Source organism: Octopus bimaculoides, chromosome 1 (assembly GCF_001194135.2).
Source record: "Octopus bimaculoides isolate UCB-OBI-ISO-001 chromosome 1, ASM119413v2, whole genome shotgun sequence".
Taxonomy (NCBI): Eukaryota; Metazoa; Mollusca; class Cephalopoda; order Octopoda; family Octopodidae; genus Octopus; species Octopus bimaculoides.
In genome coordinates this window covers 130,160,580-130,172,624 of record NC_068981.1, presented here as the reverse complement: position 1 = coordinate 130,172,624, position 12,045 = coordinate 130,160,580, and the positions used below count along the sequence as shown (strand labels likewise).

At 36.1% G+C, this 12,045-nt stretch overlaps 1 protein-coding gene across 3 annotated transcripts in view; it reads left to right on the top strand.

Moving 5' to 3' along the window:
* The window catches only part of LOC106867718 (hepatocyte nuclear factor 4-gamma), a 131,700-nt gene that overhangs the window by 15,335 nt on the left and 104,320 nt on the right, over window positions 1–12,045 (top strand). The window contains exon 1 of one of the 3 annotated variants that reach the window (XM_052970558.1): window positions 1,975–2,053. The exons of the other annotated variants lie outside the window; for them this stretch is intronic. The gene's annotated coding sequence lies outside the window, so the exon portion shown is untranslated. Of the gene's footprint in view, window positions 1–1,974; window positions 2,054–12,045 lie in introns of those variants that run through there. 3 annotated transcript variants of the gene reach the window in all.

Sequence of the window (12,045 nt, the reverse complement as noted above, 5' to 3'; positions counted from 1 at the left end):
TCTCTCTCTCTCTCTCTCTCTCTCTCTCTCTCTCTCTCTCTCTCTTTCTCTCTCTCTCTCTCTCTAAAAACTGCATGGAGCTAGCTTGAGATTTCTGTAAACGGGAGGTATATAAGATCGAGCTTTCTGAATGGAATTAATCATTAATGTTTGAATGTAAAATACTGAACTTTGAACGAATAGTGTGGACTGCTCATAGACACGAGAGCATCTTAGTAAGACTAATGGCTATAATTTGAGAAAGTCCGTGATTTGTGCTGAATACAATTATCTATCAAAGGTTTGACTAAATTCATTAACGAAAGCATTAAGAACAAACACTTATAAAATGGATGTACAAAAAAGGAATAACAAATGTGAGTGGTTCTTTTTTAGAAATGACGAAAGGGTGTCACATCACTGAAGATAGACAGTCTCAGTGTAGATACTTTTGTGCTCCTACTTTAATTATATAAAGCTGAAGAAATTTAGATCCCGGAGTGACTTGCATCTCTGAACAATGCTTGCAATCATAGAAATATCTGAAAATTGATATCTTAGTGCTCGTTCCCCTCTACCCATAAGAGCTGATTCTGCACGGCAACAACGGGAAAGAGCAGCTTTACAAAAGAAGACATATTCGATAAATCGAGTTTCAAATATATTGTATCTGAATATAAAACGGGTTTGTATGGATGGAGCGTCTTTGGCCTTTAGTCTGCTCGATCTGGGCTGCTCTGGGGCTGAACAAGAACAACTGACGGCGATCTTACGGTACGAGTCCAAAATATCGGCCCATTGGGTGTTACGGAAAAAGCCGATCTTTGGTAAAGATCGCCGAAGACACTCCTTACGGAAAAGGCCGATATTTTGGACTCGTACCGTAAGATTGCCCAACTGACTCTAAACGAGTCATCGAGGGAGCCTTTAAGCAGGTATAGTTAGTGATGCTGGAATAGCAATAGGCAGAGACGCTTTCAAATTACGCCCTTAACGTCTTTAGATAACGGGTGATTTCACACATGGGATAATGAGGTTTCGCAGATACTGAAAAACAAAGATAGGATGGTCGCAACTGGAATGCCTTTTGATTATAAATGTGCTTGATAAGAGCTGACCAAGGACTAAACTACACAATTGCACCACAAATCTATATCAATTTTGTTATTCTAGCAAGCACATTTGTGTGTGTTTATGTGTGAGAGAGAAACTAGAATGTACGATTTTATGCTGTTAGCGTAGCAATTTCTAGAATATCATCGAGGCATTGAACCTAAGATATATTTAGACACAACTGTTCTGTTTTTTTCTCTCTTCAATTCAGTGTAGACAAACGTAAAGCTGTTATTGGGACGTAAGTTTAAAAATCTTCAGATATTTTCTATACTGTGTAAGTGGGTTTTTTTTTCTCTCTCCCCCTCTCTACTTTGGTTGAACAATGTTGTCTGTATTAGCTTTTGTGGTGGTTATCAAAGAAAACTGTTGACATACAATTTGAAGATATTGCTGATACGATTGGAAAGAATGAATAGCAGGAAGCTAGGACTGCCTGATTATTTGATTGTCCCTGTTGTTGCTTTTGTAGTTTTGTTTATTTTGTTTTAGCATTACTGACATTTTGCCAGAGCAGCAACACTCAGAATATATCGTTTAATAACAACACCCATTTTAAATATTCTCTCCAGTACACTTGCTACAACATTATCTCCTGCAAAAACTGAAACCATGTCAGACAAGATTGCTGGATCAATTTCGTAATATTCCCCACTCCCCAAAAAACCCCACACCCAAATTGAGCACTTCTTTGTTTCCCGAGCAGCATAAACGTGAAAGTTATTTACTTAGTGAAAAACAAGCGTTTTCCAGGCCAAATAATGTTTCTCCTACCATATAAAACTATTAAGTGACAAACAGTTACATTTATTCTTTTGTGTATGTCATCGATCTCGTGTAGTATTTGCCGTATGACATAGCGTGTAAGTAATAATATTCGGGTGATGACAAGAACTGCTGCCGCGAATTATGCACAATGTTGTATAATGAAGATGGGTAATAAGAATGTGAAAATGAACTGGTAAGCGACGATTTATTCTCCTTTATAAAATACAATGATTGCCATACATGAAATAAAATGACTATAACAGGTTACTACGAAGTGTGTGAGAGACTTCGTGGTTCGACTGGACTGTCGACGAATTGTTTATGGTCTGTTGTGTGATGTTCATACAGCAACGGCGTAGGCAGGTGTCTGGTGTAGATGAAAGCGTAGACTGGCTGGTGTCAGATACATCGTTAAAAGAGACTAGTTGCGTGTGCCAAAGGCAAAGGGTAGTCGAGAACTGCCGTTCTTATAAAGATCAGTAGACTCCTGCAGCTGGTGATTAATTTCCCATGTCAGGAAAAACAAACTGTTCCGCCAACACGATTGGACGTCTGGAAACCGACCAATACAAACAACAAGCTCGTCTAATCACAAGTTCCTGTGACCTGTTGGAACGAAAAGGCTTGTGGAGCCGATATCCAGGTATTTAAGCGTAGACAACTCAAAACTAAAACATCTCACTCATGACAGCGTAAATCACTTCTGCTACAGTTGTATTAAAAGTCTAGCTTAGTTTGGAATAGTGGTGACATCGTTGAACTTGTTGGTTGCATTGAACAATTATTTAAATGTATTTACAATTTATATTGAATTTCATAAAGCTTTCGATTGTTGCCTACAGAGAAACACGTTTTTGACCTGGAGAAAACTTGTTTCTGAACGGTAAATACTTTCGTTTTCACTGGTACCAGCAAATGATCTCAAATTTTTCGAAATAAGCGGATTGTGTGAGAAAGTAGCCTGAAAAATCTCTTTTTCTCACTGTTATAAACCCAAACGGGAATATCAAAGTTTAAAAGGTTTTAATCGACTAAAAATTTAGCAATCTACAATACAAACAAAGATTGCTAAATTGTAAGTGAAACCAAACTCCAACGCAATAAGTTTTATGAAATGAGTTGCTACAGTCTCGACTAACTAAAAACTAACACTGAACACGTTGTGCTGCAAACAGAACAGAGCTCTGCGCAGTTGCACTACAGGCATATAACAGCAATTGAGACAATCAAAATCACGTGATCAAAACTAAAATCACAACATTTTCCCCCTAAAAAAAAGAACAATTAACCATCAAAATGCAAAATACAAACGTAACCATTAGCCAATCACAACAACGTAATAATGAGGCATTTCATAAGTGTAACATATCATCAATCATAAATTTAACCTATCAGGAACTTTTTTGTTCTGGATGAACACCAGTGCAAAGTAGTTTGAGATTCTGGTTTTTGAGCTGGTGGAGATGGGACAGAATCAATCATGGTATCTGTTCATGCACTTGAGTAGGATCAGTGTCAGCAACATCAGTTTGATCCTTACTTAACTGATACTCCTCAGTCGCTTTGCCAGTAGGAGCTAAATCTCTAATGGACACAGTACTTTCACGTCCATTTGGGTACTGCACCCTCCTGTAGTTAGGGTTAATTTGTACCAATTGGGCTTAATCTACTAACGGATCATACTTATTGCATACACGTTGTTTAACAAACACTTTGTCAGGTCCTTGCATTAACCAAGTAGGAACGGAAACACCACACATAGAATATCTAGGAAATTTGAAGAATCTCTCATGCGGGGTCTCATTAGTTGCCGTGCATAATAATGAACATTGTGAATGTAAAACTTCTGGAAGCACGACTTCTCATTGAGAAACTGGTAAATTCTGTTACGTAAGGCCAATTTAATGGAATTCCATATTAGTCCATTATACCTTTCACACTGAACATTTCCATGAGGATTGTATACAGTAGAATGAGTAATCGCTATACCCCTATCATACAGAAATTAAGTTCTTTAGATACAAAACATTTAGCATTATCACTATGAATAACAGCAGGAAATCCGAAAAGATTAAACAAAACCTTCAAATTACTAATAACGGAATGAGCATTAGTATCAGTACATGGAAAAATGAACAAAAAATGTGAATACTCATCCACAACAGTTAAAAAAATAATGGTTCTTTGACACTGAAGGTAGGGGTCCTTTAAAATCAACACTCAATCTTTCAAAAGCTTGAATAGATTTAATTACTGATGAAATAGCACTTTTAGTAAAGTGAGGTTTCACCTCACAACAACGTATTACACAATTGTTAGTTATACGCTTTACATCTACAGAGTAAGGTAAATTCTTAACTTTGATATAATGAAACAATCGTGTGATCCCAGGATGACACAGCGCTGCATGAATACAATACAGTTCATTATCAGTCATAGCTGTGCAATAAATACATGATAAAGCATCAGATGCAGCAGTAAACTTGCTTTGGCGGTAAATGATATCAAATTTATACTACGCTAGTTCGATTCGCCAACGCATTATCTTTTTGTTTTTAAGTTTACTGCACTTTTGACAAACATAAAAGCCACACTGTTTTGATCAGTTATTAGTGTGAAGTTACGTCCAAGAAGAAAATGAAACCATTTTCTCACAGATTCCACAATTGCTGTTGCCTCTTTTTCAATACAAGAATAACAACACTCATTTGGGTTGAGTCTTCTTGAAAAAAATGCAACTGGCTTTCCATTTTGGTGTAAAATGCCAGATATAGCTACCTCCGATGCGTCTGTTTCTATTGAGAAAGGAAGGCTTTCGTCAATCACTTTTAAGGTAGCGTTTGCTAAATCGTCTCGTAAAGTTTTTAAACTTGACAAGGCTAGTTTACTCAAAGGAAAATATTTAGTATCAACCAACGGTTTTATCTTGTCAGAATTTTGGAATCCATTTAGAATAATATGCAAATAGACCAACAATTCAACTCAATGCTTTGTGGGTATTAGGAATAGGTAGCTCTAGTAAGGGTTTTACCTGGTCAGGGTCAGGTTTCAAGTTACCATTTTGAATTTCATAGCCAAGCAATCAAATCAGTAGTGCTGTAAATGCATTTGGTATCATTAACCTGATTTGAGAAACTTTGCATTAACACAGTACCCATAAGGATGGGGCCAGCCTCTACCTCAAGTTGAGAAGACTGAAAAGGGGTGGACAAATTATGTTTTTAATAAAATTAAGATTCTTTTTCAAACTTTAACTTGCAAAACACTGAAGAATATGAATGCAAACTCTCATCTTTTGGTTAAAAAAGTGGGATTGGTGTATGTACCAAATTCGAAACTGGATCAACAAATTGCCAAGTTAAAACCATGGCTTAGTAACAGCTTTATCTTGTGATTGGCCAAGTTATAGACCAATCAGCATCAAGACCTCATGTGATGAATCTTTCTAGAAGTCTCAAGAACATTCCCCAACAAGGCTTATAAATAGGCATGCCTTGGGCGCCCGCAGCTAAGCTTACTACATTCTCATTTTGCTGCTCTCAACAGTCGTTTTAGTGACTCTTTACTCAACCTAGTTTGCAATCTTGAACCCAATGTGACTTATCTTATAGTAACAGTTTCTTTATAGAGTTTTTTAATTAACTATTTGTAATAACTACAGAATTGTCCTTCCTGTGTGTAAACTTGGTAGCATTTTTAATTCAAGACCGATGTGGAAAATATTTGTGCAGTGAAATAAAATTAATTGTTCATGGGTGTTATGCATTCATTATATGCAGCCAGAACCCAACTCAGCCACCAGCATCTCGCACCTATTACCCTCATGACATTGGTAATTACACCTACTCTCTTTTACTCTTTTACTTGTTTCAGTCATTTGACTGCAGCCATGCTGGAGCACCGCCTTTTAGTCGAGCAAATCGACCCCAGGACTTAGTCTTTGGAAGCCTAGTACTTATTATATCGGTCTCTTTTGCTGAACCGCTAAGTTATGGGGACGTAAACACACCACCATCGGTTGTCAAGCGATGCTGGGGGGACAAACACAAACATATACACACACACACATATATACGATGGGCTTCTTTCAGTTTCCGTCTACCAAATCCACTCACAAGGCATTGGTCGGCCCGAGGCTATAGTAGAAGACACTTGCCCAAAGTGCCATGCAGTGGGAATGAACCCGGAACCATGTGGTTGGTGAGCAAGCTACTTACCACACAGCCACTCCTGCACCTATATAGCATGACATGTGCAAAACATTTTCACTAATCTATTTAGTGAGGGCAGTGTGTAGAGAGATTGGTATTTGTCATCTTGATAACCATTAGTTTAATACCAATAATAAGCGTCTGTTCTCAAATTTGTGTATAAAGTTGATATGCATGTATTTTTGTGTGTATTGAAATAATACTAATTCAATGAATAATGAATTTTTAGATAATATCGTTAATAGCATATATAACTGAAGGGACCCTCCTAACTGCATTCTAAAACCTTAGGTCTAACTTAGTGTTTGTGTATGTATATATTGTATATGTATATATATTGTGTGTGTTGCAATACCTTGTAAAATATATAGGTCCCACTGCACTATTATATAATTTAATTACATAATTATGTACATTCCTTTAAGAAAAAAATGCTTTTGGTACCTTGTTTGCTTAATTTATATGGAACCTTAAAATAAATATTAGCCATACTCTTCTGTATAAAAGGAGTGTGATAGTTGCAATTTATTTTCTGTTGTGATACATTCTCTAGATTTCCTGTAATTCAGACTGCCTCATAGCCGCAGCAGATAAAATGGAAAAGGCATTGCACTGGAGGAGGTCAAGTGAGATAGGCTGCAACAGCCACTCTGACTCAAGGGCTCACACTTGCAGATAACCGTCTATGCCCTGATAGCGGTGAGCAGAGATATGGTTCAGGAACCAAGAACACCGGTGGTCTCTAATGCCACAGGCTTGACCACAAACTTGTCAGAGCGACCAATTCTTTGACAGTTTGCCTTTCTCAGCTTGACGAGCAGCAGAACCTGAGTTGGTGACTGAACGCACCATGTTTCTGCTGGAGAAGGTGTGATATCCCAGATGAGGAGCCTACCGTCATGAAACAGGGAAAATTGTTCTACTGTCATGCTTTTTACTGTCCCCTCAGTCTAGTCCCACTGGCTTGAGCTGGGGAGGGAAGCCTGTGGCGTCTAGGTGATGCCTTATGATTTCTTTAAAGGCAGCATAGCATGGAAGGGCGCCCAGTACTATTATGGCAAAAGCTAATTTGTTCTTGGCCTGCCATTGTCTTATGGTTTTGGCTCTTTACAATAGACTTACTGTTGGGAAACTAATAAAACAGTCTCTCTAATTTGGTTAGGGCTGTCTTAACTTCCCTATTAAGGAACATTATCCTTCAGGATTTAATGATGTGATGGATATGTGAAAATGTATTTGTAGATAATATGAAAGATCATTTATAGAACATTTACTTTAAATGAATTTGATTTTCATTCCATATTTTACATTGAACCTCAGTAAAGGTTAACTTGGAACAAAGAGTGACTACAAAAACATATATTATGCCATGCCACCAGCCTGTCTCCTTCTAGAGTAAATTTCTGATAGTGTAATAACCTACTATCTATGATTCATTACCTGGTTTTCTCTATCCTTCCCTCTTTATTATATTTAATAGATTAATTTCTTCTATGAAATCCAGTACCTACTTTGGTACTATCTTTTGTAAACTAGTCAGAAGAAATGAGTGGAATTTTCATTTATATCATATGGATTTAAATAATTTGTATGTGTAGCTAAAAATGTTAATTGATGCACAAAGTTCTACTGATTATTGAAACGATTGTTACTATTTAAAAAAATGTAATACCATCACCTACATTTGTTTACTTTCGTACTCTATGACAAATTTACGAAACTCATAATCGGTACTTTTTGCAGGATCTACAAATTGTATGGAATATTTTCTGGATTCAGTAAATAATTTTAGATTTCTTTACCCATGCAATCTGCTAGTGAGAACCTTGTATGGAGTGCTGCTTTGCTATTCACCTGAATGTCATAAGGGGTCTTTTTCTTAAAAAGCTCATTGTCAAGGGAATGAATCTTTTCTGTTTGGCTTCCACTTTTCAATTTCTTCAATTTTATCCAATTGAGTTCATATTTGGTGTATTGAAGTAGTTTTGTATGGTAATTATTAACTTAAAATTCATTTCTGCCATGAATAAAAAGTTAATAGCCATTAAAGTCAGCAAATTTTAGGTGATTTTAGTCAATCGAAAGCCAGACATATAGGTGCCTGTTTCCATTGTAACAAGCCAATATGCTTACTCTTATGTTGCTGTCCTGTCAAGCCACTTGGTCGTTTTACACTTATTAAATGCTTAAAACACAAGGAATGAAGAGGTAGTGATATTTTTCATTCATTTACTTGTCATTTGACTGTGGCCATGCTGGAGCACCACCTTTATTTGAGTAAATCGATGCCAGCACTTATTCTTTGCAAGCCTAGTACTTATTTTATCGGTCTCTTTAGCTGAACCGCTAAGTTACAGGGACATAAACACACCAACATCGGTTGTCAAGTGATAGTGGCAGGGACACACACGCACGCACGCGCGCGCGCGCGCGCGCATATATATATATATGACAGACTTCTTTCAGTTTCTGTCTACCAAATCCACTCACAAGGCTTTGGTCAGTCCAAGGCTTTATTAGAAGACAGTTGCCCAAGGTGCCAAACAATGGAACTGAACCTGGAACCATGTGGTTGGGAAGCAAGCTTCTTACCACAAAGCCATGCCTGCACCTAAAAATAGCAGCTAGATAGGCCTTGAGTCACGCACCAAATTTTATTTTTCAGTTTTCACATAATCAATCATATGAATTTCCATGAGTAAAATACAAATTAGCAAAAATTTTCTGAAAATTCCCAAACAAAGTTATGAAGAGTTATATGGCGTGCATAAAGCAAAATTCCACCAATATTTCATTTGCTTACAGCTTGATATTAAAACGTGCAGTCATGCACAATTTGGCAGCTTTCAAATCTTGTTTTGACTCTGTAAAAATGATCAAACTTTAAACCTCTGTACTTTTTTAAAACATTTTCAGAAACAAGTGAATTAGGTCCTGAGATTCAGCATGAAAAATTATATTAATACACCAAATTACAAAATTTTCATTTAACTTTAAAATTTCAAAAAGTGCAGCCAAACAGAAAAGAAACAAAATTTTTTCAAAAGAATGGCAACTCACAGGTTCGTGTTCAAATGAAGAATTAATGAAGCAGAGTTGCCACAAGAACAAAGTTTTGACTTCCACTGTGAGGACAATGGTCTAAATTTCATTGGATAAAAATACATAACTCTAAATGCTTCTAACTTCATTATAGATTTTTCAAAATAATTACTGTGATATTCAGCATCAGCATGCAAAACTATATTAAAAGTCTATATGGATGGATGCATGGAACATCATTGTTTGACAACAAGGATCAGTTGAGTAATCTGTTCCTGAAATAACATGTGACTGAGCATCCATACAAATGTATTCTTAATTTAATTCTTAGGCAGAATCTGTGTAACACAGTTTGTGATAAGGCTGCACTTTTTGAATGAGGGGCAATCCATGAACTGGTTCAATCCGAAGCTATAGTAACTTCCATTTTTACCATGGGTGTGTATGTGTATACACCATGCACACGAGTGTGTGTGTGGAGGTGCATGGTCTTGTGGTTAGGGTGTTGTAGACACAATTGCAAGATCGTGGTTTTGATTCCCAGAACAGTGTTGTGTTGTGTTCTTTAGCAAACCCTTACCTTTCATGTACCTCCAGTCCACTAAGCTGTAAATGGCTGTCCCTGTGCCAGACTAGCATTCAGTTCAAGGGCATATCAGCCTGCTAGCTGGCTTGTCAGCTTTTGTCCAACCCCCTGCCAACATGGAAAATGGACTTTAAATGATGATACATACCTCATCATCATCATTATTTAACATCTGTTTTCTATGCTGGCATGGGTTGGATGGTTTGACAAAAGCTGACAAGCCAGAAGATGGCACTATGTTCTGACTTCTTTGGCATGATTTCTACAGGTGGATGCACTTCCCAGCACCAACCAATTTACAGATACCTTTCTTTTTCTTTGTAGCACCACCACCAGCAGGGTCACCAAATAACTTGAATGACAAGGCAATGTCTCCTTGACTGGGATAAGTAGTATTGAGGGAGGTGGCTTTGTGCCAGTTGAGAAGTTAAAAGAAGTGGGATAGATGTCTTACTGTAGAACAGATACAAGGACATTCAAATTGGAGAAGGGACCATGGCTGGAGGAAAATGAGGAATGGAAGTGGTTCTGGAATGGCATAGGAAAGAGCAAAGTAACATTGTGTGTGTGTACGTATGTACACGCACACGCACACACGCACACATATTCATTCATTTAGTTTTTGGTAAAATAACCAAGTTTCAAGAACTCATGAAAATCCACTATCACATATAGAAAAATTAATAATTAAAAGCACAATAAATGAGTATAATATAAAACAAAGTAAATATCATAAGATAAAGGTGGTATATATATATATATATATATAATGCACCCAGCATACTCTGTAAAGTGGTTGGCGTTAAGAGGGGCATCCAGCTGTAGAAACCTTGCCAAATCAGACTGGAGTCTGGTGCAGCTTGCAGCTCTGGCCAAACCATCCAACCAGATATTAAATGATGATTATATATATATATATATATACACACACACACACACACTTTGTAATTACATTTATTTTATATATACACACTTAGTAACTGAATATATCTTATACACACACACTATAGCTCTCTCTCCTCTCTCACTATATATATGTGTGTGTATAATGAGAGAGCTCTAAGGTATGTGTATATAAGATATAATATTCAGATATTCAGTCATAATGTTCGTATATAAATTATATTAATTCATATACATTTATTTTCACTTCAAATACTTATATATATTCATTTATTTATTTTCCTGTTTTTGTTGTCGTATTAGGTTTTCTGAACTTTCAAACCCCTTGTGAAAGTCCATTTTCTAACAACACTGTGGCGTTAATTGTTCTTTGAGGCTCACCTTTGAGTCTGATATCAATGTTCCTTATTAGAAAAGTGTCTTCACTTTCCGATGGTTGATAAGAAATCAAGGCATTTCATGTGGTTCACCCTGTGAATAAGGAGGTATTTAAATCTTTCCCTGGACTACCTATCCTAAAGTGCTCAGCCCATCCTTGCTGTGTCATGTGTAGTAATACAAGCAATGTATGTAATCAGCAAAATCTTGTTTATTTTTGTTTGTTTTACATGTGTTTTATGTGCACAGGTTTCTCTTTGTCTTGGAGTGTTTAGATATGTATTTATTTATCCGTGTTTGTGTACATGTTTATATATGTGTGTGTGTATTGAATATATATGTATGTGTATATGTATGAGTGTGCTTATATGTATGTGTATATGTATAAATATATGAATATGAGTATGTGTGTCTGTGTGTAAATATATGAACGTGTGTGTGTAAATGAGTGTGTGTATGTGTGTATGTGCGTGTGTATGTGTGTATATACCATGAAACGGGGTTACTTCAAACAGTTTTAGACTTCTTATAGCAATAATTTCATAACCTCTTTTTTCCAATCTTAACCAAAGTTGACTATGTTAGAGGGACTAAATAGGTACTCTGATATATAAAATAAAAATAAGTTGCAGTCAATATTTGATTACTTTTTTTTTTATACAATTGTCCCTGTTCAAAGTAACCCCTGATTTGGGGTTACTTTGAACAATGATATTTTTTATACTTATGTTCAAAAGTTGGATATTTGGAGGGATAAGTTTTCCATCAACTGTAAGAGTCACTTTAAAGTGCCAGAAGTACGAGGATACTTCTGTAGCACTTAAACATGCTCTGGGTCTTTTGTGTGCATATATGGATATATATATATACATATGTATATATATATATGAATGTATATGTGTGCATATATGGATATATATATACATATGTATATATATATATGAATGTATATGTGTGCATATATGGATATATATATATATGTATATATATATATATGAATATGTATGTGTGCATATATGGAGATATATTTATATATATATATATATATATATATATATATATATA